Genomic DNA, 20,904 nt, shown 5'->3' with positions numbered 1-20,904 from the left:
TCCTCTAGAGTGCCTCTCAGATCTCTGATTCTCATATTAAAAGAGTCATAAAAATAAATATTTCAGAGCAGTTCTGTTTTTTGTTTGGGTGGCAAATTTTATACCAGAATCTCACTGTTCATTTTCCAATGCTTGTAGATATGACAAAATTAGGTTTTTTCTTGCGATGTTGACATGTATGACAGTCTTTCCCTGTACAATATTACTGGTTCTTCCTTTATGGTAAGATTCCCATCCATTTCAACAATCAGAAATAGCATTAAATGAAACATATTTGTTCATTATATCACTGTAGAAAAAAGGATATTGTCCATGCTATAAGTGTTAGGTAACCACCCTCCCCCCCCCACCCCCAAAAAAAAAAAACCCAAAACAACCCCTTATCTGGATAAGTGTAATTAATTTAATCATTTATGAAAGAAATGGCCCAAAGATTCAAAAGGCATGCTTAACTATCTTTGCATATACTTTTAAGGCAGTAGGTTTGAGCAGAGCAATAATTTCATATATAGGTTGCTTCACCCTGCACTGCACAGATTATTTTAGAGGGAGGCTACTGCATATCTGGCTTTCAGAAGTGAATGACCACCTTTCTGTTTTCATGAACATCACCTCAGACTTATTGCTCAGTCAAACAGGACCCAATAAAAATTATATTTTCACATAACCAGGACAGTTGCTTCCAAAACAGAACTATCGGTGATATTGGAACAGTACCCAATATCACAGTATTTCTAGCTGTTCAAATCAAACATGACCATTTCTTACTTCAAATGTTGTTAGTATCATATGATTCTTTACTTCTTCCACCACTTTTTGGTGGGGCACCTTAGTTTTGTTGGACTGGGCTTGTTTTTACAAGATCATTCACTCCTCCTTGATGCCTTCTGAGATTAGAGTCATCTAGAGGTTTTGAAAAAGCTTAAATCTTAATCACAGAAAAATACCAGCCCCTGTTTGACAGTTCTTGTGCTTAGAGGAAATGTATGAAACAACTTCAAAAGACAAGCCTGGAAACAAAAATTCATTAGCCCAGTGGTTCCCAATCTGTGGTACAGGTACTACCAGTCGTACGCAGACAACCTGTTAGTGGTACATATTAACAGACTTATTATAATGACTTTATATGGCAAAAATTTGTGGTGGTACTTAAGGTCATATCATTTTAAATTGGTGGTACGCAATCTGTCAGAGTTTGGGAACTGCTGCATTAGCCTATATGACACAAAGAACCAGGGACCTAACACGGACAATGACTTAATATTCCATTAAAATCTACCTGATACTCGCTAATCTCTCCACTTTGCAGCTAATAATAACCCTCCTAAATGATCTTGTTCTTCCACTATCAGGCTTCTACTGAATCTCTTGTTTGTTGACTACCTGATAGTTTCTCTTATATTCTGTTTTTATTTACACATGGGGTTTTACCCAAGCTTTTCTTCCATCTGCTGCTTAGCTCAGCTGTGTTTGCTTCTATCCCAGGGACCTGAGAATGGTACTGATCAAAAAAGCTTATGTAAATGTATTCCAACCATACAGTCGATCTAATAAAAGATATTACCCCCCCCCAAAAAAAATCTTGCCTTTCACATATTTTCTGGACCATAACAGTTCCCACATTACTTCAACACTATTAAATCTTACTGTCATTTTAAATCAGCCTCCTATCCCAGGAAACCCATGTATTGGATATGGTTCAGAAATGTAGTTTATTACTACAACTTGTGTATGTTACACCTTTATTTATCTTGTGATAGCCTGAAAATGGCAAAACCTGCTCTTGTGACTTCAAGGCTTGATTATTATACTCCAAATTAGCGGGTTGTTGGTGAGACCAATTTGTTGTTTGGTCAGAAAGCAGTAGTGCAGTTTCTTAGGAATTCCAGTTGTAATCTTTACATTGGCTGCCCATGAAGTCCTAATTCTGTTTAATGAGCTGTTGGGCCTGATGCTCATTGTAGATGAGGCTTCCTCCTGGAACTTCCACCTGGTGACCTTGATGATGTGCTAAGCAAGCAGTATTCTTTAGAATAAGTGTCAACATTTACTGTCTCCCAGATAACTTTATTCACAGTTGGTAAAATATTCAAGGCTCTGAAATGCAAATCCGGGTCATTTCACCCCCACTCATTCTTAAAGCAAACCTGTAAGAAAAAAAAACGTTTTCAAACTACTAACATCCTTGCTGTTGTTTTATCACTTCCGTTTATCCATCTGTTTTACTTTTGTTAAGTTTTGGCTGTTTTAATTATTACAATTGGTTCTGTAATTGTTCTTCACCACCTTGAGCACTTTTCCAGCAGGTGCTTTATAAATACAATTATTTTTATGGGTTTCAGGTAGGGAACATTCTTCCAACTAATTTATTTGCTTGTGTTAGCCTTGACTCTTTTACCAATTGTGAATAATGTTACCTGCAAAATAGCAAATGTTGGAATACCAGCATACCAACCATTTAGTCTAAAGAACATTGCTTCAGACAGAATCATAGGCACTTTGGGGAATAAAATGTGCAACTACTCTAAGTTTGTACAAGGTCTAGGACTATAGTGTCCTATTCTTAATTAAGCATAATAATAATAAAAACATTGGAAATGGAACAAATCTTGCCTATTCTGGTCCATTAAGGAAAGAACTTTAACTCCTGGGGTTTAGGAGTTTTGGTGGAGTGTAAGCAACAAAATCTATTGTTAACAGTGTTTAAAAATGTGTTTTTGTTAACTAGAAGAAAATATCCATATTGTATCCCCATCTGCAATAACTTTTGAAATGGAAGATAGTGAATGTGGGCATGATTCTCATTGACTGCTACGAATATAATAAAACTGTAGATTTCAAGATAGCATAGCAGTAGCCAAGCTACCTTTAAACAAGCTAGCCAAAAAGCAGAATAAATAAGACTGTGCAGTGCTCTGTGGTATCACGAATAAGCCACTTGAGATGCCCACACCAGAGCCTGTAGTACAGACATACCATGAAAAGTCTTTTATTGCTCTGCGCTATAAAAGGTCCATAATGTTGATGCAAGTGTAATTTGCCTAGAATATTGTTACTGAGTCTCAGTATAAATAAGAATCTGGCCCTTCTGTTTAAATTTCTCACCAGGGTCTCTCTGCAGTTAAAAATAGGCCAAGCCTTAGCTATAGGGTATATTCAACATGTATTTATTGCAATATTCTCTAGAAGCAGCTTTCATTCTGATGTTTCCTTTCACAGACTGTGTTATCCAAAAGCTAAGGGAAATGGAGAATGCAGACTCAGAATTGGATCTATCATTGATGAAACTACAAAGTTAACTGGGCAGTGTAACACACTGAGACAGAAAGAGAGAGACAGAAAGAGACTGACACCCTACTACTTTAATAGCCAGGAATTCCCCTCCCTGAGCTGGAGGCTGGACTAGATGATCTCCTGAGGTCCCTTCCTATCTTATTTTAATAGAATTGAATGTAATAAGCAAGTCAGATGCTAAAGTAATAATTCTGTGACACCTACCTTTTCTTGCACCCTCTCTTATGAAGGGCCAACCAGAGTTCTACCCTTACAGGACATTTTCTGAAACAATGTTATACAACTCTATAATATGCATAGTCCAGTTGTTTTGTCAAGGAACAAACATTAAATATATCCAAAAGATCTGGAAACAGTACTTGGAATATTATGAAACATTTCTTCAGACAATAGATTAAGTGCTGATACATTGCTGGTCCTTATGGAGACTTTGTCACATTTCTGCTGTTACAAATATGGCAGTGCAAAGTTTTTACTGACTACACATGCTTTTATACATCAGGACATAGATATTGAATCAAAGAAAGGAAGGGATATCAGGAGGTCATCTAGTCCAATCACCTGCTCAAAGCAGAACCATCCCCAACAAGATCATCCCAGCCAAAACTTTGTCCAGCCAGGTTTTGATAACCTCCATGGATGGAGCTTCTGCCACCTCTCTGGGTAACCTGTTCCAGTGCTTTACTACCCCCCTAGTAAGAAAATGCTTCCTAATATCTAACCTAAACTTCCCTTGCTGCAACTTGAGACCATTGCTCCTTGTTTCATCACCTGTCACCACAGAGAACAGTCTAGCTTCATCCTCTTTTGAACCCCGCCTTCAGGTAGTTGAAGGCTGTTATTAAATCCCACTTCAGTCTTCTCTTCTCTAGACTAAATAATCCCATTTCCCTCAGTCTTTCCTGAAAAGTCATGTTCCTCATCCCCCTCACCCCTTTTGCTGCCCTCCACTGGACTCGAATTCATCCACATTCTTTCTCTAGTGGGGGCCAAAAATTGAACACAGTACACCAGATGTGGCCTCACCAGTGCTGAATACAGGAGAATAATCACTTCCCATGACCTACTGGCAACACACCTACCAATGCACCCCAGTATGCCATTAGCCTTCTGGGCAGTGTGACTTCTGGCTTACATTCAGCTTTTCACTGTCACCACTATGATCTTTCCTGCAGAGCTGCTGCCCAGCCAGTCAGAGCTGCCCCCAGCCTGTACTGGTACATGGGATTGTTTCATCCTAAGTGCAGAACTTTGCATTTGTCCTTGTTGAACCTCATGAGATTCTTTTTGGCCCACTCCTCCAATTTGTCTAGGTCACTGAATCCTAGCCCTACCCTTCAGCATATCTACTACTCCCCCCCGCCCTCCCCCACTTGGTTTCATCTGCAAACTTGCTGAGGGTGTGCCCTATGCCATCTTCTAGGTCACTGATGAAGAGATTGAACAAAACTAGCCCTAGGACCAACCCCTGGGGCACTCCACTTGATACTGGCTGCCATGTAGACATCGAGCCATTGATTACTACTGTCTGAGCCCAACACTCCAGACAGTTTTTCTGCATCCTCTGTCACAAGGTTGCCTCCCCCATTCAGTAAGGGACCCACACTTTCCCTGATCCTCCTCTTGCTACCAACATACCTGTAGAAACTCTTCTTGTTACCTTTCACATCCCTTGCTAGCTGCAACTCCAAGTGCACTTTGGTTTTCCTAACTTCATCACTTCATGTCCAAGCAATGCTCTTATACTCCTCTCTAGTTGTTTGTCCAAGGTTCCACTTCTTATAAGCTTCCTTTTTATTATTTAGTCTACTGAAGAGTTCCTGGCTAAGCCAAACTGGTCTTCTGCCCTACTTACTAGTCTTCCTGCAAATCAGGATGGTTTGTTCCTGCACCCTCAGTAAGTCTTCTTTAAAGTACAGCCAGCTCTCCTGGACACCTCTTCCCCTCACAATGGCTTTCCAGGGAATCCTGCCCAGGAGTTCCCTGAGTGAGTCAAAGTGCTATTCTGAAGTCCAGGGCCCTTACTCTGCTGCTCTCCATCCTTCCTTTCCTCAGGAACCTGAACTCAATCATCTTATGGTGACTGCTGCCCAAGTTGCCATCCACTACTACATTTCCCACCAAATCTTCCCTGTTTGCAAGCAGCAAACATGAACGACTTGTGCCCCCAGTGGTGTGGGGCACAGTGGTGTGAGTACAGTGGCAGTAAGCAGGGGAGCTTCCACAGACACCGCTGACGCTGTCAGTGTGTGGGGAGTGGTGACCAGACACTGCTGGCAGCGGTGGCGGCAGCCTGTGGGGACCACAGGCTACTTGCAGACACTGTGTCAGTGGCGCCTTTTTGTAGCGGGTGCACCACCACACTCAGGGTGCATATGTACCCCCATGCACCCCCTATGCATCACCCCTGGCAGCAGGTCAAGAAAAACAGGCCCCCTAGTTGGCTGCTCCAGCACTTGCACTAGGAAATTGTGCCCGGTGCTCTCCAAAACTTCCTGGATTGCCTGTGCACTGCTGTATTCCTCTCCCAGCAGATGTCAGGGTGATTGAAGTCCCCCATGAGAACCAGGGCTTGTAACTAGGAAACTTCCGCTAGCTACCTGAAGAAAGCCTCATCCACCACTTCCTCCTGATCTGGTGGTCTATAGCAGACCCCCAGCACAACATCACCGTTGTTGCTCTCCCCTTTGACCCTAACCCAGAGGCTCTCAACAGGCCTATCTCACTCTTCATATTGGAACTCTGAGCAATCATATGGCTCTTTTACATTAAATGTAATTCCTCCTCTTCTTCTCCCCTGTCTGTCCTTCCTGAACAGTTTGTATCCATCCATGACAGTACTCCAGACATGCGAGCTATCCCACCAAGTCTCTGTTATTCCAATCATGTCATAGTTCCATGACAGTGCAAAGACTTCCAGTTCTTCCTGCTTGTTTCTGAGGCTCCATGCATTTGTGCACAGCACCCTAGGTAACTAGTTGGTTGCCCTGATTTCTCAGGAAGTATGAAACACTTCCCCTTGTGCCTCCTCCTGCTTGCTCTTCCTCCAGGTCTCCCGCTTCCCCACTTACCTCATGGCTTTGGTGTCCTGGCAAACGTAATTTAAAGCGCTCCTCACTAGATTAGTGAGCCTGGCTGTGAAGATACTCTTCCTTCTCTTCATCAGGTACTTCTGATCTTATACATAATCTGTCTCAGTTCTATGAGACCAAAAAGCAAGTGTGTGTTTGCTGAGTTTTTCTAGAGCCTGAGGAGAAAGCCAGGCTCTCAGTTCTCCTTCAGATAACCCAGAACTGTCTCAGTGGGTGTGGGGATCTGTGTGTATGGCAGTGTGAGGGGGTGTGGGTACATGTGTATGGTGGGATGTGTGTGTGGGACTTGCCCCATGAACACACACACACACACACACAGCCTCTCCCACACACACACGCAGCCTCTCTACACACACACACATACACACACACACACACAAACACACACACACAGCCTCTCCCTGCCCCACACACACACAGAGTATCTTCTTCCCTCATTGCTCTCTCTGTCTCTCTCTCACCCTCCCTCATTGCAGGGATGCACACACACAGACGCAAGCACATGTGCGCACACCCCCACCCCTCCCGCTCCTGGCCCTGGGGTAGCCGCGTGGGCACCATGCTGCTGTGGTCCAGTGAAGCAGTGCAAGCTGTGGCAGAGACTTCCAGGTTGGGGGGAGGGGGCTGAGGATGGGGTGGGGCTGGGCTGGCTTTGTTAGTGGATGCTGCCAGCTTCCCCTGGGTCCTACTGCTCCTGGCTCCTGTCATTTTCCATAGGCTTCCAGGAGCAGATAAATATATATTTTCTTCATTTTTAGGGTTCCCACAGGCTAGATGGAATGGCCTGGCAGCCCAGATTCAGCCCATGGGCTGTATTTTTTCCACCCCTGACCTAAACCAATCTCTGTCTTTCCTTCCTAACCTAAGTGAAGATGCAGGCACTCCAAAGATTCAAACTACCTAAAGAAGGGACTTTAGCTTGACAGCAATCTTTCTTCAATTGTCAGCTGACCACAGAAAACAGCACCTGATCTTCCTCATTTTTTTCCTTTGTCTATGTTTGATTAGAGAATGTGACTTGATAAATCCAATAGTTCCATAATTTAGCTTCAAATCTTGGATGTCCCCCAGTTGACAATCCCATGAACTAACAAAGGAGCTAACAGGGATTTTGGTTTTTGTAACTTGAACTTGTCTTGATTATTTATTCAACAGGATTATTGAAAGCCCAATCTTAGACCATAAGAAAATAACCAGAAGAATTTAGCAGTAGTCTAGAGATGCACTGAGTCACATCAAATTAACCCCAAACTATGCCAGCTCCTTGGGATAGTGTTACGTAGTTGCATACTGCTAAGCAAGAGGGTGAAGAGGGTCTTGGACCCAATTAAGCAACAAGGAGAATCTACAAATTTAGACCATAGCCCTTGATCAGGGGCCCCAGAACTCCTGCTTTATTGTTCATTTTTATTTTTAATGTCTTTAGGCATATTTTCCTTTCTCAGGTACAATCATTTGTTTGCTTTAAGCAAACCAAGATTTCTAACATTTTCAGAGAAACAAAATTGAATGTGACTTAATATATTAAATCATAAAATGCTTTCGGACCATTCCGGATGTGAACTGTTACATAAATGCAACCTCTTATCATCATCAGTTTTTATGACCTTTCTCCCTTTGCTGACCAAAGCAGGATATGGACAACTTTTTGCTAGAAACTGGATTGCTATAACCAACTTATTTCATTTGGATGTCCAGGCTGCCAAGAGATGCTAAGAGATTTCTGTTTCTATTACTCACCTATATTGCATTCAGGCTGGTGGCTATGAGGTAAAGGGTTCCAGATCAAATTATTAGTCCCCTTTAGCCAGGAAGCCTTTTAGTCTAAGAACTTATACTACATAAAGTTTTTACATAATCAACTCAGTTTTCAAGGTGACATTTTTGTCATATTTTCTAAGAGTGATAAATGTAAATTATAATGTTTTTCCCCCTAAAATAATACATTTAGTCCTAAAAGTCTCAAATTTTGACAGGTCTCTCTCCTCACAAAATATACCTAAAGCTTTTAGGCAAATTGTAGTCGGGAATAACTTAAATTCTGTCCATGCTACAAAATCAGTTATGTTGGGACATTGGGTTAAAATGCATCTTGCAATATTCCAGCTGATTGTGAATTTTTAGTTGAAAAATATTTTTGATAGAAAACACTGTTTTTGTAAAATAAAAGGGTTTTTTTAGAGGAAAAAAAAGTTTTCACCGGAAAAAATATTTTGGGAAAATAAGCAAAATATTTAATTGTGGAGTGATTCAACCAAATCAAACCACTTTAGCTTGTTGAACTGAATTTCATTTCAAATCATGCCAACATCAAATCATAGCCTAGCAAATCATAGTTCCTCATAAAACTTATTGTTTGGATGCTCTATAATGTCCAGCCAAAGAGAAAATGGAAAGTATGTCCCATGATGCATTGCATTCTCCCCTCTGTCCAAGCCTAATAGGAGAGGCATGTCTGTGGATACCCATGCAAGGTGCATGTTCCCTGGCCATTGAAAGAATGATAGCATGATACAGTGACATTTTATCATGATCAGCTGGGCCATGGGCAGTCGCTTAAGTTACTGTAGGCAAGCTGGCATCACACCAAGTATCCAATGCAGTCCAAATTATCAGGCCAAGGATTGAAGTGGTATTCTAGTCAGGGTGGATGGGAGATCAGAGCTCGGAGAACTGAACAAGGCAGGGACAAGACTGTGATGAGGTTGGGGTCAGGCAAGAGCAAACAGGAGCAGGGCTGGAATCAAACAGGAGCAAAACAGAGGTCCAAAAAGCACACACAGGAGTGTTATTGCTGGGACAAGTCACACAAGAAGTAGGAGGAGTTTTATAACCCCTATCAGCAGCTTGAAGTCCTCATTGATTACTTTGGCCACCTGACTCCACATCAATGTCATCATGGGAGGGACCAGGCTGGGCTCAGAATGGTGTCTGGCCAGCTACCTCATGGTACTGCAGATTTGCCTCTGCTTGTTGGCTCAGCTGCTCCAGGTTTAGCAAGTTTTTTTTTCTCCTACAAGGATTTAGCATTAAGTACTCAGGACTAAACATTCTGAATATTCAGTTCTGAACGTAATAGGCTTCAGATTTGTAATAATTGGCGTCATATCGAGAGTGGTAATCCTCCCTCAACAGCTTGATTCTCACTAGAGCCAGATACCAACATTCAAAAAGCCCAAGGTAGATTCGATCTAAGTTGTGCAGTTTTCTGTAAGCAACGTAGTTTAGATCAGTAGTGAAAAAACAATGATTTGCAAATCTTAGACTGGGTTCCGCCATTTTTAAATCAGTGTGCCAAATTTTTGTTCTATTACAGGTATTGACCAGTTTTGTGTGCAGAACTCTGTTCTGTTACAGATATAGACTGATTTTCAATCACTTATACCAGCAAAAGTGTAATAGCTGTACGTGGCCTAGTTTGTTAACTTACAAGCACTGTGTTAGAATAGTGATCAAACATTTTGGTCAACATATTTTAGGGTTCTTAAATATGCTTAAATTATTCAGGCTTTCACTTTGATTATTATCATGCCACCCAAAATATAGTGTAATCCAATCAAATATACATAGCTTGAATTCCCTAAGATTATATTAGTTCTGTGAAAAAAATTTAAATTACATGGGAAAAGTGCAACTTGAAAAGTTACAAATGGCAGAGCTCCCAACTCATCACCCCATGAGAGATAGGCAGAGTTTGACCATCTGCTTTTAAGAATACCTTGAGATAGGTAGGGAAATCCAGCAGCCAACAATTCTGCATTAGTCTATTCATAATAACCAAAGGACCTCCAAATTCAGCCAGTACAGAGAAATATATAATGTTCTGTTTTATAGAAGCAGTGAGGATTTTGTCTAGTAACAAAAACAATGGGAATCACACCTAGTGTTGGACCCATAAGACTGGATGCCCTGATAGCATATATTTAAGAGCAGTACATACATTAGGGGATGTCTATGTATAGTGAAAGGAAGTCAAACTAGTTGGTCAAATCAGAAAGAGACAAGCTGAAAAGCTAGCCAAAGAACAGAAGATTTCAGACAAAAAGTAGCAGGGTGACTTTGATCTCTAAAAGGTTACTGATGTTACATTATCAGTGAATTAGCATTAAAGGGAAAAGAATATAGGCCATTGCAGACATTTCATGTTAAGGCCTTGTAAATAACTTATAAGGTAAGGCACAGCCTCAGAAAAAAATGAGAAATTTAGTACAGACCGAGCTAACATTAATATCTTCAGAAATTTCAGGTGGTTGATACCACTGAGAGCAGGTGACCCTTGGGTACAAACATCTGCCCTGTCCAGCCTCAATTCCCATACATCCATCAAGCTCTCCCTGTGGAATGTTAATGTTGAGGAGCTTCATGATCCAGAGGGAGCAGGAAAGAAGAGAAGATGCTGCTACTATGGCTTCCCTCTGTCAAACAGGCTTTGGACCACTGGGAGGCTGATATGGCCCTAATTACTTAAATAAATTGCTGAAGTATAATTTAAAATTGAGACCTAGATACAACTGACTGTTCTGAGTGTTTACTGTGCCAGTAATGGGTGGCTGAGATTGGTGCACGCTTTCCAGTTTGCCTACGGCAGTAAAAACCCCTCAAGCCAGCCCTGTCAGGTACAGTGCTGACATGCATTAATGGCACAGTTACCAGTAGATAATATAATGCAATTAACAGATCTCATCACTAGTCCTTGAGGGAATGCAGCACATTGCAGAATCTTGATACAAATGGTTTACTGTGTCGTAACCAGTGCAAAATTTATCCAGCCCACTACACACCAACTATTTTGAACTAACCTCCCATATCAACCAGCCCATGCAAATCATATATTTCCTTTAAAAACACAAACCTAGGGCCACCAGAAGGTTACCACCTGCAGCCCGAACACATGCAAAACTCAGAAATAATTTGTCTGCACACATATGGCCAGGAGCCGCAGAGGAGAAAGAAGTCTCTATTTCCTATATTGGTAAAGAGGGAAAACTGCTCCCATATAAACCCTTATTTGTATAGGATGCAATCCACAGTTCTTCTAGAAACATAACTAGACATAAACCAGAGGTGGCAGGCTCTCGGGGAGACTCTAAAAGGGAAAGGAGTGCTTATCGTGTGTTCAGTAAAGGTCTCATTTTCAAGCAGCTAGGACACTGGCAAAGTTTTGAAATGCTCTTAACTTCCCTCCCAGGAGGGCTTTACTGTAAAAGTTAACATAGATTGGGTGCATCTACACATGCAATTAACAAGAAGCAAAAAACTCCAGCACAGTTTGTGCTGGAGTTTATTTGTCCTTGTCAGCATTTACACATGTACCCAGGGCCAGGGGAGGGAAAGTTAAGCCTCATAAAGGTAGGTTCCCACAAAAGTCTGTTTAGTTTTCTCAGGTTTCTGGGTTGTAATTTGACTTGATTTAGTTATCTGGCCAGGAAAAACCTATATTATGGTTAAACTCTTAATCCCTAGCCTAACTAGGGCCCTTGGCTTTAGCAGACTGTGACAGCCTGTATACACTGAACCTGCCACTTAATACTTCTGGTAATCACCTGGCAGAAGATATGAAGGCTTATTCAGCACTCTACCAGTTAACATCTGTAAATAAGAGAAAAGCTTTTAACACATCACCCATTAACAGCTTTCATTAGTTTGCAGTATAATAAACCCATTCATAGTTTGGGCAAAGTAAAACAGAATTCTGAAAAATTAGCCCTTTTGTCTCTCACATCACTGAGCTGGTGTCTCCTGGTATTCTTCTTACTTTTTTCAGGTTTTGCTCTTATTTGCACACCTCTGAAAGAGTTGGTCAGCATGTCTTCTACCCCAGGCATAGAAGGAAACTTTGGGTAGAGATTAGAAAGTGAGAGCACCTAGACAGATAAAGTGTAGAAACAATTTTCACTGAGAATTCCAAATCAGGGGGATATTGAGTGATTGCTACGGACACTCAGCAGTTTCACTTGCCACTAACACTTGCATTGATTTCAATTCATGCCCTCACCTCCTAATAGCTCCCTCTTTACTCTAGGTGCAGTGGTATTTTCCAGTATTATTCCATGCTTTTGGTTTATTTCCTAAATTTGAAATGTGTGATAACTCATATGCCCTTCTGTGGAGGCAAGATCATTTAAATAAAGGTAACACTTACTAACTGAGAGCAACTGTGAGCATCTCATCCCCTTTCCAGAAGCTACTTTTCAACCTTCCCAAGTATGAGTTCATCCCTTGTGTATAGGTCTGAGCACTTCCCTGACTAGACCCATAGAACTCCTATAATTTTAGTTTCCCCTCATGGCTGCAGTGTCTAACCAACATCTGATAAGTATCTTTCTTCTCATTGGCCTTCAAAATAAGAAATTATGCTTATTCATTGAGCTGATATAACCACCAGTGGACAATGTGGATGACATACAAGAGACACCTCAAGTTGCTGGAGAAGTAGCATCAACTCTGCCTGTGGAAGATCTTTTGAATCCAGTGAGAAGAAGGATGCACCAGTGTTAGCATCCTCTCACAAGCAAACACCATGAGCATTGAGGCAATGATCATCTGACATTAACTTCATTGAGTCAGCCATGTCATCCAGATGTCTGACTCCAGACTCCCAAAGTAAATTTTATTCTCCCAGCTCAGTCAAGTAGTATGTTCAAGATTCAAGGATGTCCTCAAGGAGAACTTGAAAAAATGCAAAATCAACATCAGTTCATGAGAGACTATTGTCCAGGACCACTCCAAATGCATGAATAGTCTACTGCAAGGATCTCAGTACCTTGAAACGTCAGAATGACAACAGGAAACAGAGAAGCGGGAGCAGCAGAAATAGCATGTTGTGGAGCAAACCAAGAATCCAGAGCCACCCACCTAACATGAAAACATGTGCCTGGGTTGTACTAGAACCTGTTGATCTTGGATTGGCTTTGTTGGCCATCTTTGGACCCACAGATAAGGCAAACATGGAAGACAAACATCCTTGACTGCAAGGGATTGCCAGTGATGATGATGATAACCACTAGTACTAAGAAAAAAAACCGTAACTACACCCAAGATTCCTGAAGTGATTTAAAAATATTAATTAGTTGAATGGATCCTTCATTCCAGCCAAATGTGTGTGAACTTTAAAACAATGTCAAAAACTGAACATCATTTTACTGCTTAAGATTGTCCAGTGGTGTCTAAATGTTGACCCTGTGGGCTGGATGAGTGGTGCAAGGTGGGTTTGTGGGCCGGATCTAGTCAATGCATCTAATTGAGTCAACACAGAGCTATGACCTGATATGGAACATACTACACTGAGACTTACTCCCACATGCTATATTGTGGCCATGGCCCTAGTATTGAGCCATGCCACTGGATTGAGCCTGCCACTTTTGCCACATGACCAGCCCTGGCTCTGCATACATCGGCAGGATTCCACAAGCAAGGCCATATCATCTAGCCCACAGGGCTTAGAAACTGGGGAATAGGGGAGCAATGGAGGCATTGATGGTCACTATTCTGCTTACCACCACATTTCTGAATCCTTGGGTAGCCCCATAGACTGGATTACATGGTTCTGTAGTCTGGATCTGGCCCACAGGCCAGGCCAGGCCTGGTCTAATGTGATTGAAGAATGAATATCAGTTGAAGCACAGGTGCTAGTTCTTCAGTCAGTGAGTCATTCCAAACCAGAGATACATTTCTTAGGTGCGTGTCCATAATAATAATGAGCAACCTTGCCAAGTTGGTAGACAGGACCAGACACAAAACCACAAATAGCTTTTGTACTAAGAGATAAAACAGACCAGAGTCTCTTCTTACTCTGGTGAATGCATAAATGCACGTAGGATGATAGGGACCAGGAACAAGCAACAGTAGAGTGCACTGTTGAAAAAGAATAGTCATCTGGCTTCATGATTTTTTTAAATCCTTAATACAACAATTATCATTAAGAGTGATTTTTCTACTGCATAACTGACAAGTAAATTATCACGTCTGTACCTGCATGTTGAGTTTCTGCTTCTCCTTCACAAGTAAACAAAGGGGGGGGGACCTATTTGCCGTTTTCAGAGACAATTTTTTTTCAAAGAACTAACCTGTTTGTTCTTTCTCCTGTAAGATATATACATTTTTTGAAAAATCAGATATAATTAGATAGCGACGCAACATAAAGCCAAAAGAGCTTTGTCTGGAAATTGATGAAAGCATGCTTCATTTACTGTTATCCTTTTGCATCCGTTCTTCCTCACTGCTTTCACTCTTACAGCTATCCCTAAAAATGTAAAAAGGTGAATTAATAATTAATAAAATAAAAGGCTTTATTCTGCTTTATTAAAAGCTGAAGAGGTATAATGGGAAAGTAGCTACATCAGTGGGTCACAAAGGTATAGATTCAATAGATCCATTTAAATTCATCTCCACTTCCTTCCTTACTTCCTGGCATTTCACATGAGAGAAAAACCCTAAATCTCTGCTCTATTCATCAAGGTTGTTTTGTAAGATGGGTGGAGCAGTCCTGGCTGGCAGGGGTCCTCTGGGGACAGCCAATTTTTTACTTCACAGCAGGATAATACTTTTATTTTAGTTTTATTCCAGCCTAATGAGGGCACCCATGTAGATGCTGAGACGTTTACTGTGTAGCAATTAGTCAACTGTGCCCCTTACTCCCAACCCCAGCCCCCAGCCCTGCTTGTGCCCCTCACTCCTGACCCACAGTCCCTGACCCACAGCCCCTCAGCCCTGTTGGTGTCCCTCACTCCCCAACCACAGCCCTCTGTAGCAGGCAGCTGCTGCGGTGAATTGGGGCATGGAGTCCGGCACCCACTCCCCTATAGGTGGCACAACTGGAGTGGAGCCCATGGAAGAGCAGGTGTGGTCTGGCCACTGTGGGCTCAGGCTTCCCACTCTACTGCCCTCCCCCAGGGTCTCTGGGACCCAGTAGGTACGACCTGACATGGCAGAGCAGAGTGGAGCTGGATGGGAAAGATTATTGCCACTTCTGGGAGCTCTGCACTGCCATGACCACACACCACCTGTCTGGTAGCAGTAAGGGGCACAACTCTGTGCCACCAGCCCTGTTGCTGGCGGGTAGGCAGGGGGCACCTGGCTATGGCAGTGCATGGCTTGCAGTGGCAAGGAGCTTCCCCCTCCCCACTCTGCCCTGCAACACTGGGTTCTGTCTGCTGGACCACAGAGGCTCCTGGGGGAGGACAGCAGGATGGGGAGCCCAAGCCTGTAGTAGGCATTCCACATCTGCTCCATGCATAAATCTGGGGGGGCACATGGCCCGATGCACCCCAGGGAGTGTGTGCAGTGGTGGGAAGCCAGCCCTTTCATCCCCCTGCCACCCTCTGAACAAGCTGCCCGTGGCCCCATATTGCTCCCCACTAGGGCCCTGTAGCTGCACATTCAGACCCTAGGCCCCAAGCCCTACTTACTCCCTCACCTAGGCAGCTGCCCAAACCCCAGTCCTGAACAACTCCCTTCCTCTTTCACTTTGGGGGCCTCAATATGCCCTCCTCCCACCCCCTGATTTACCTGCAGGAGCTGCTCTCCAGGCTGCCTGGTGTGAGAGTGCACATGCACATGGTGCCTTCTGCCTGACCACCATCCTCCCACTTCCCCTCAGCCCCTTGCAAGCTGGAAGTCTGTCAGCCTGCAAGGAGAAACCCACCATTTCCCACAATTCTCTCCTTTAAAAAAGAAAATCTGGGTTTTTCTCCTCAAAATGAGAACATTCAGGTTTTACCATATTTTTCCATGGCAAACAGAAAACCCAGATCCTTGAGTATGAGTATTTCCTAGAGATTGGGGCACTATCCTTGTTGCGTGGTTGTTTGTTGTTCGGTGCTTCAGGCACTGTTTCTATAGCTTATATGAAACAGTGATTGGAATGGAACAAGACCAGAACTCTTCCATTTCAGGTGACTCCTCTGACCACTGGGCTGCAGAGTCATGTTCATATTTCTTTCCTTCTGTCTTTGGCAGCAGGAAACAGCATAGAAAGAAGTATGCAGAAGGGAAGAGGTTGAAGGAAATAGACCAAAAAATTGGGGAACGCAAGATTAAAAAAAGGAGAAACTGAAAATTATGCTTTTAATAAAAGGTAACAGAACTATTTTGCAGTGGAGAAAATTAACTACCAGTAGTTTATAAAATAAAAGTAGAAAAGGAGGGGTGCTAGAACTGATTCTCCTCTCAATTACTTACACCAACCTAATGACATTGACCTTGGTGTATTTACTGCTTATTTACACTCCTGTACAGAAGAGGAGAAATAGATCTTCTCTGGCTAGCATACCTTCTCAGTGAAGTGCCCAGTATCAGTTGTCCAGTGATTCTCAACCTTTTTTAGATTCAAGCCATTCCTTAGATTCAAAGAACCCCTTGCAATATTCCTACTTTTATGTTTTTGTACCCCCTTTGTAGAATAAACAGAAACTTTTCTAAATGAATCCATCTTGGCTTCTCAAGTCAAGAGTCCCCCTTGAACATGCTCATTGGTACATATGGTGGGGGTTGGTGGCCATGTTGGCTGTACCACTGAAGTCAAGGAAGACGGTATGTGGCAGCTGGGCCCAATGGAGAACGTTCTGAGAGAACTCTCTGTGAACAGGGGCAGAGTTTGGTAGATTGTAATGGACTGTCCTACTGAAAACACCAGCTGATCAGGACTGTGACAGCACTGGCTTCTGCTGGTAGAGTGGTAACAGAAAATCTACCCAGGAACTGAAGGAGGTTGAGGGGAAATTTGGGTGACTTTTCTCTCAGCCAGAGACGCATGTATCCTGCTTTGAGCTCCTGTTGAGAAGAAGATATAACACAAGTGCATTGGATCCATCCGGAAGCTCCAGAAAAAGTGCATTCAATCTGCTGCCAATCAGACCCAGGAGAGTCTGAGACAGTAAAGCTGGTTAGTAGCTTATTTGCTATTGGGAAGCAATATATTATATATATGTATATATTGTGATTTTTAACATTTTTTCTTTGTAATGCTTTAATTTGTTTTTCATTTGTTACTGTATTTGCTGTTATAGATTCATAGTTGTTAGGGTCGGAAGGGACCTCAGTAGGTCATCAAGTTCAACCCCCTGCCCTGGGCAGGAAACAGCGCTGGGGCCAGAAGACCCAAGCTAGGTGCTTATCCAGTCTTCTCTTGAAGATCTCCAGGGTAGGGAAGAGCACCACCTCCCCTGGAAGCCCATTCCAGATTCTGGTAACCCTTACTGTGAAGAAGTTCTTTCTAATGTCCAACCTAAATATGCTCTCTGTTAATTTGTGGCCATTGTTCCTAATTGCTCCAGAGGGTGTCCTAGTAAACAGAGCATCTTCTATTCCCTGCTGCCCTCCCCGATGAATTTATAGGCAACCACAAGATCACCTAGGAAATCTGGTCATCACACCAGGTGACAAAGCCAACCTATTTAACAATTTCTTTGCCTCCATTTTCCTGAGGAGGGACCGAGTCACCTCCCCGCCCCACCGAGACCTGCATAGGCCTCAGGGGAGGTGCACCCAGACCTAGGATCAGTGAGGATCTAGTCAGGGAACTTCTGGAGGGACTGGATGTATTTAAATCAGCAGGTCCTGATGATCTCCATCCCAGAGTGCTGAGGGAATTAGCAGAGGTCGTTGTGGGACCCCTGGCATGGCTTTAGGAGCACTCATGGTGTTCTGGTGTGGTGCCAGAGGACTGGAAAAGGGCCAATGTGTTTCCCATTTTCAAAAAAGGGAGGAAGGAGGACCCAGGAAACTATAGGCTTGTTAGTCTTACTCCGGTCCTGGGGAAGCTGTTTGAGAGAATTATCATAGCACATATCTATGAGGGGCCAGCAGGGAAGATTATGCTTAAGGGCAACCAACACGGGTTCATTACAGGCAGGTCCTGTCAGACCAATCTGGTGACCTTCTATGACCAGATCACAAAATCCTTAGATACAAGGGTAGGAGTGGACGTAGTCTTTCTGGACTTTAGGAAGGCCTTCGACGTCTCTTACCCCATTCTTATTAAAAAAAAACTAGGGGACTGTGGTGTCGACACCTACACAGTCAAATGGGTCACTAACTAGCCAGAGGGCTGCACCCAGAGAGTGGTGGTGAACAGGTCATTTTCAACCTGGAGGGATGTGGGCAGTGGGGTCCCCCAGGGCTTGGTCCTCAGGCCTGCACTGTTCAACATCTTCATCAGTGACTTGGACGAGGGGGTAAAAAGCACCCTGTTCAAATTCACAGATGACACTAAGATGTCAGGGGGACATGGGCACACTAGAAGGGAGGAATAGGTTGCAATCGAACCTAGACAGGTTACGGGGGTGGGCGGATGAGAACAGGATGGGTTTCAACACTGACAACTGCAAGGTACTGCACCTGGGGAGCAAGAAGCAGTAGCATACCTACAGGCTGGGGAACTCCCTTCTTGTCAGTACAGAGGCACAAAAGGATCTTGGAGTCATTATTGATGCCAAAATGAATGTGGGCTGACAGTGTGGGGACGTGGTCAGGAAGGCTAACTGTACCTTGTCATGCATCCACAGGTGCACCTCAAGCAGGTCCAAGGAGGTGATCCTCCCCCTCTATGGGACACTGGTCAGGCCGCAGTTGGAGTACTGCATCCAGTTTTGGGCACCACACTTCAGAAGGAATGTGGACAACATGGAGAGGGTCCAGAGGAAGGCCACTGGCATGATCAGGGGGCAGCAGTTCAGGCCCTACGAGAAGAGGCTACGGGACCTGAACCTGTCTACAAGAGAAGACTGAGGGGGGATCTAGTGGCCTGTCAGAGGGGACTAGCAGGCATTGGGGGAGTCCCTGTTCCCCTGTGGACTCCCAGGAGTGACAAGAAATAACGGTCACAAGCTGGCAGAGGGTAGGTTTAGGTTAGATATCAGGAGGCGCTACTTCATGGTCAGGGTGGCTAGGATCTGGAACCTACTTCCAAGAGAAGTGGTGCTGGCTCCTACCCTGGGGGTCTTTAAGAGGAGGCTAGATGAACACCTTGCTGGGGTCATTTGACCCTAGTATTCTTTCCTGCCATGGCAGGGGGTCTGACTTAATGATCTGTTCAGGTCTGTTCTGACCCTACCAACTATGAAACTATAAACTATGAAACCTCTCAGCCTTCTCTTATGAAGGCTAGTAAGTTCTAGGTCCCTCGGTCTCTCCACGTAGAGCCTTGCCTGAAGGCCTCTGATCATATGAGTAGTCCTCCTCTGAATTCTCTCAAGATTCTCCGCCACCCTCTTGAAGTGCAGTGCCCAAAACTGGACCCAGTACTCCAACTGCTGCCTGACCAGTGCCTCATAGAGGAAAAGCATCACCTCCCTGGACCTATTCATAATGCATCTCTAATGCATAATAAAATGCAGTTAGCCTTGTTGATCACTTCGTCACAATGACGACTCATGTTCATCTTGGAGTCAGCTATGACCCTAAGATCCTTTTCTGCTGCTGTGCTGCTGATAAGGTCATCCCCCAACCTGTAAGTGTGTTGGTGGTTCTTTTTGCCCAGATGCAGCACTTTGCACTTGTCTTTGAACTGCATCCTATTTCATTCTTCCCATTTTTCCAGATCTGCCTGGATCTGTTTGCTACCCTATGGTTTGTTAACTTTGCCCTGTAATTTGGTACCATCTATGAACTTGGACAGGGTGCTGTCTGCACCTTTGTCCAAGTCACTGATACAGACATTGAATAACACCAGTCCAAGGACTGAGCCTTGCAGGACTCCACTGTCCACATCTTTCCAGGTCAATATTGACCCATCCACCACCACTCCCTGGGTGTAACCCCCTAAGCCAATTTGCCACCCACCTGGCCATGTAATCATCTACATCACAGCCTGTCAGTTTATTTATGAGAACAGAATAAGATACTGTATTGAAGGCCTTCTTAAAGTCTAGGTAGATTACATCTACCTTGACTCCTGCGTCTAAGCATTTTGTGACCTGGCCATAAAAAGAAACAAGCTTAGTCAGGCAGGGTCTACCTGCAATGAATCAATGCTGATTTCCTTTCAGCATTATTTCCCCTGCTAGGCTCCCACAGATGTGATCCTTAATGATTTTTTCCAGAGTTTTCCTAAACATAGAGGTGAGACTAACTGACCTATAGTTTCCTGGTTCATCCCTCCTCCCCTTCTTGAAAATAGGGACCATGCTGGCTCTTCTTCAGTCCTCTGGGACCTGACCAGAGCACCATGAGTGCTCAAACAGCCATGCCAGCAGCTCTGATATGACACTGACCAATTCCTTCAGCATCCTTGCATGAAGTTCATCCGGTCCTGCTGATTTGAACATATCCAGCCCCTACAAGTGTCCCTTCACTAAGTTTGAGCTAACAGTTGGTAGGCTGGTGTCCCTCCTGTGTCTATCTATGATCCAACTGGGATATTTGTCTTGGTCTATGTCTAGGAATACAGATGCAAAGAACTCACTGAAGAGCTCAGCTTTGCACGCCCCCCACCCCCGCCAATCTGTCACCAATTTCCCTAGTTTGTCCTGTAGGGGTCCTATGCTGTCCTGTGCCTTCCATTTGCTCCCTATATACAAAG

The sequence above is a fragment of the Crocodylus siamensis genome, chromosome 1 (assembly GCF_052110815.1).
Source record: "Crocodylus siamensis isolate JL-2025a chromosome 1, ASM5211081v1, whole genome shotgun sequence".
Lineage (NCBI taxonomy): Eukaryota > Metazoa > Chordata > Crocodylia > Crocodylidae > Crocodylus > Crocodylus siamensis.
Note: the sequence above shows the minus strand (reverse complement) of the source record.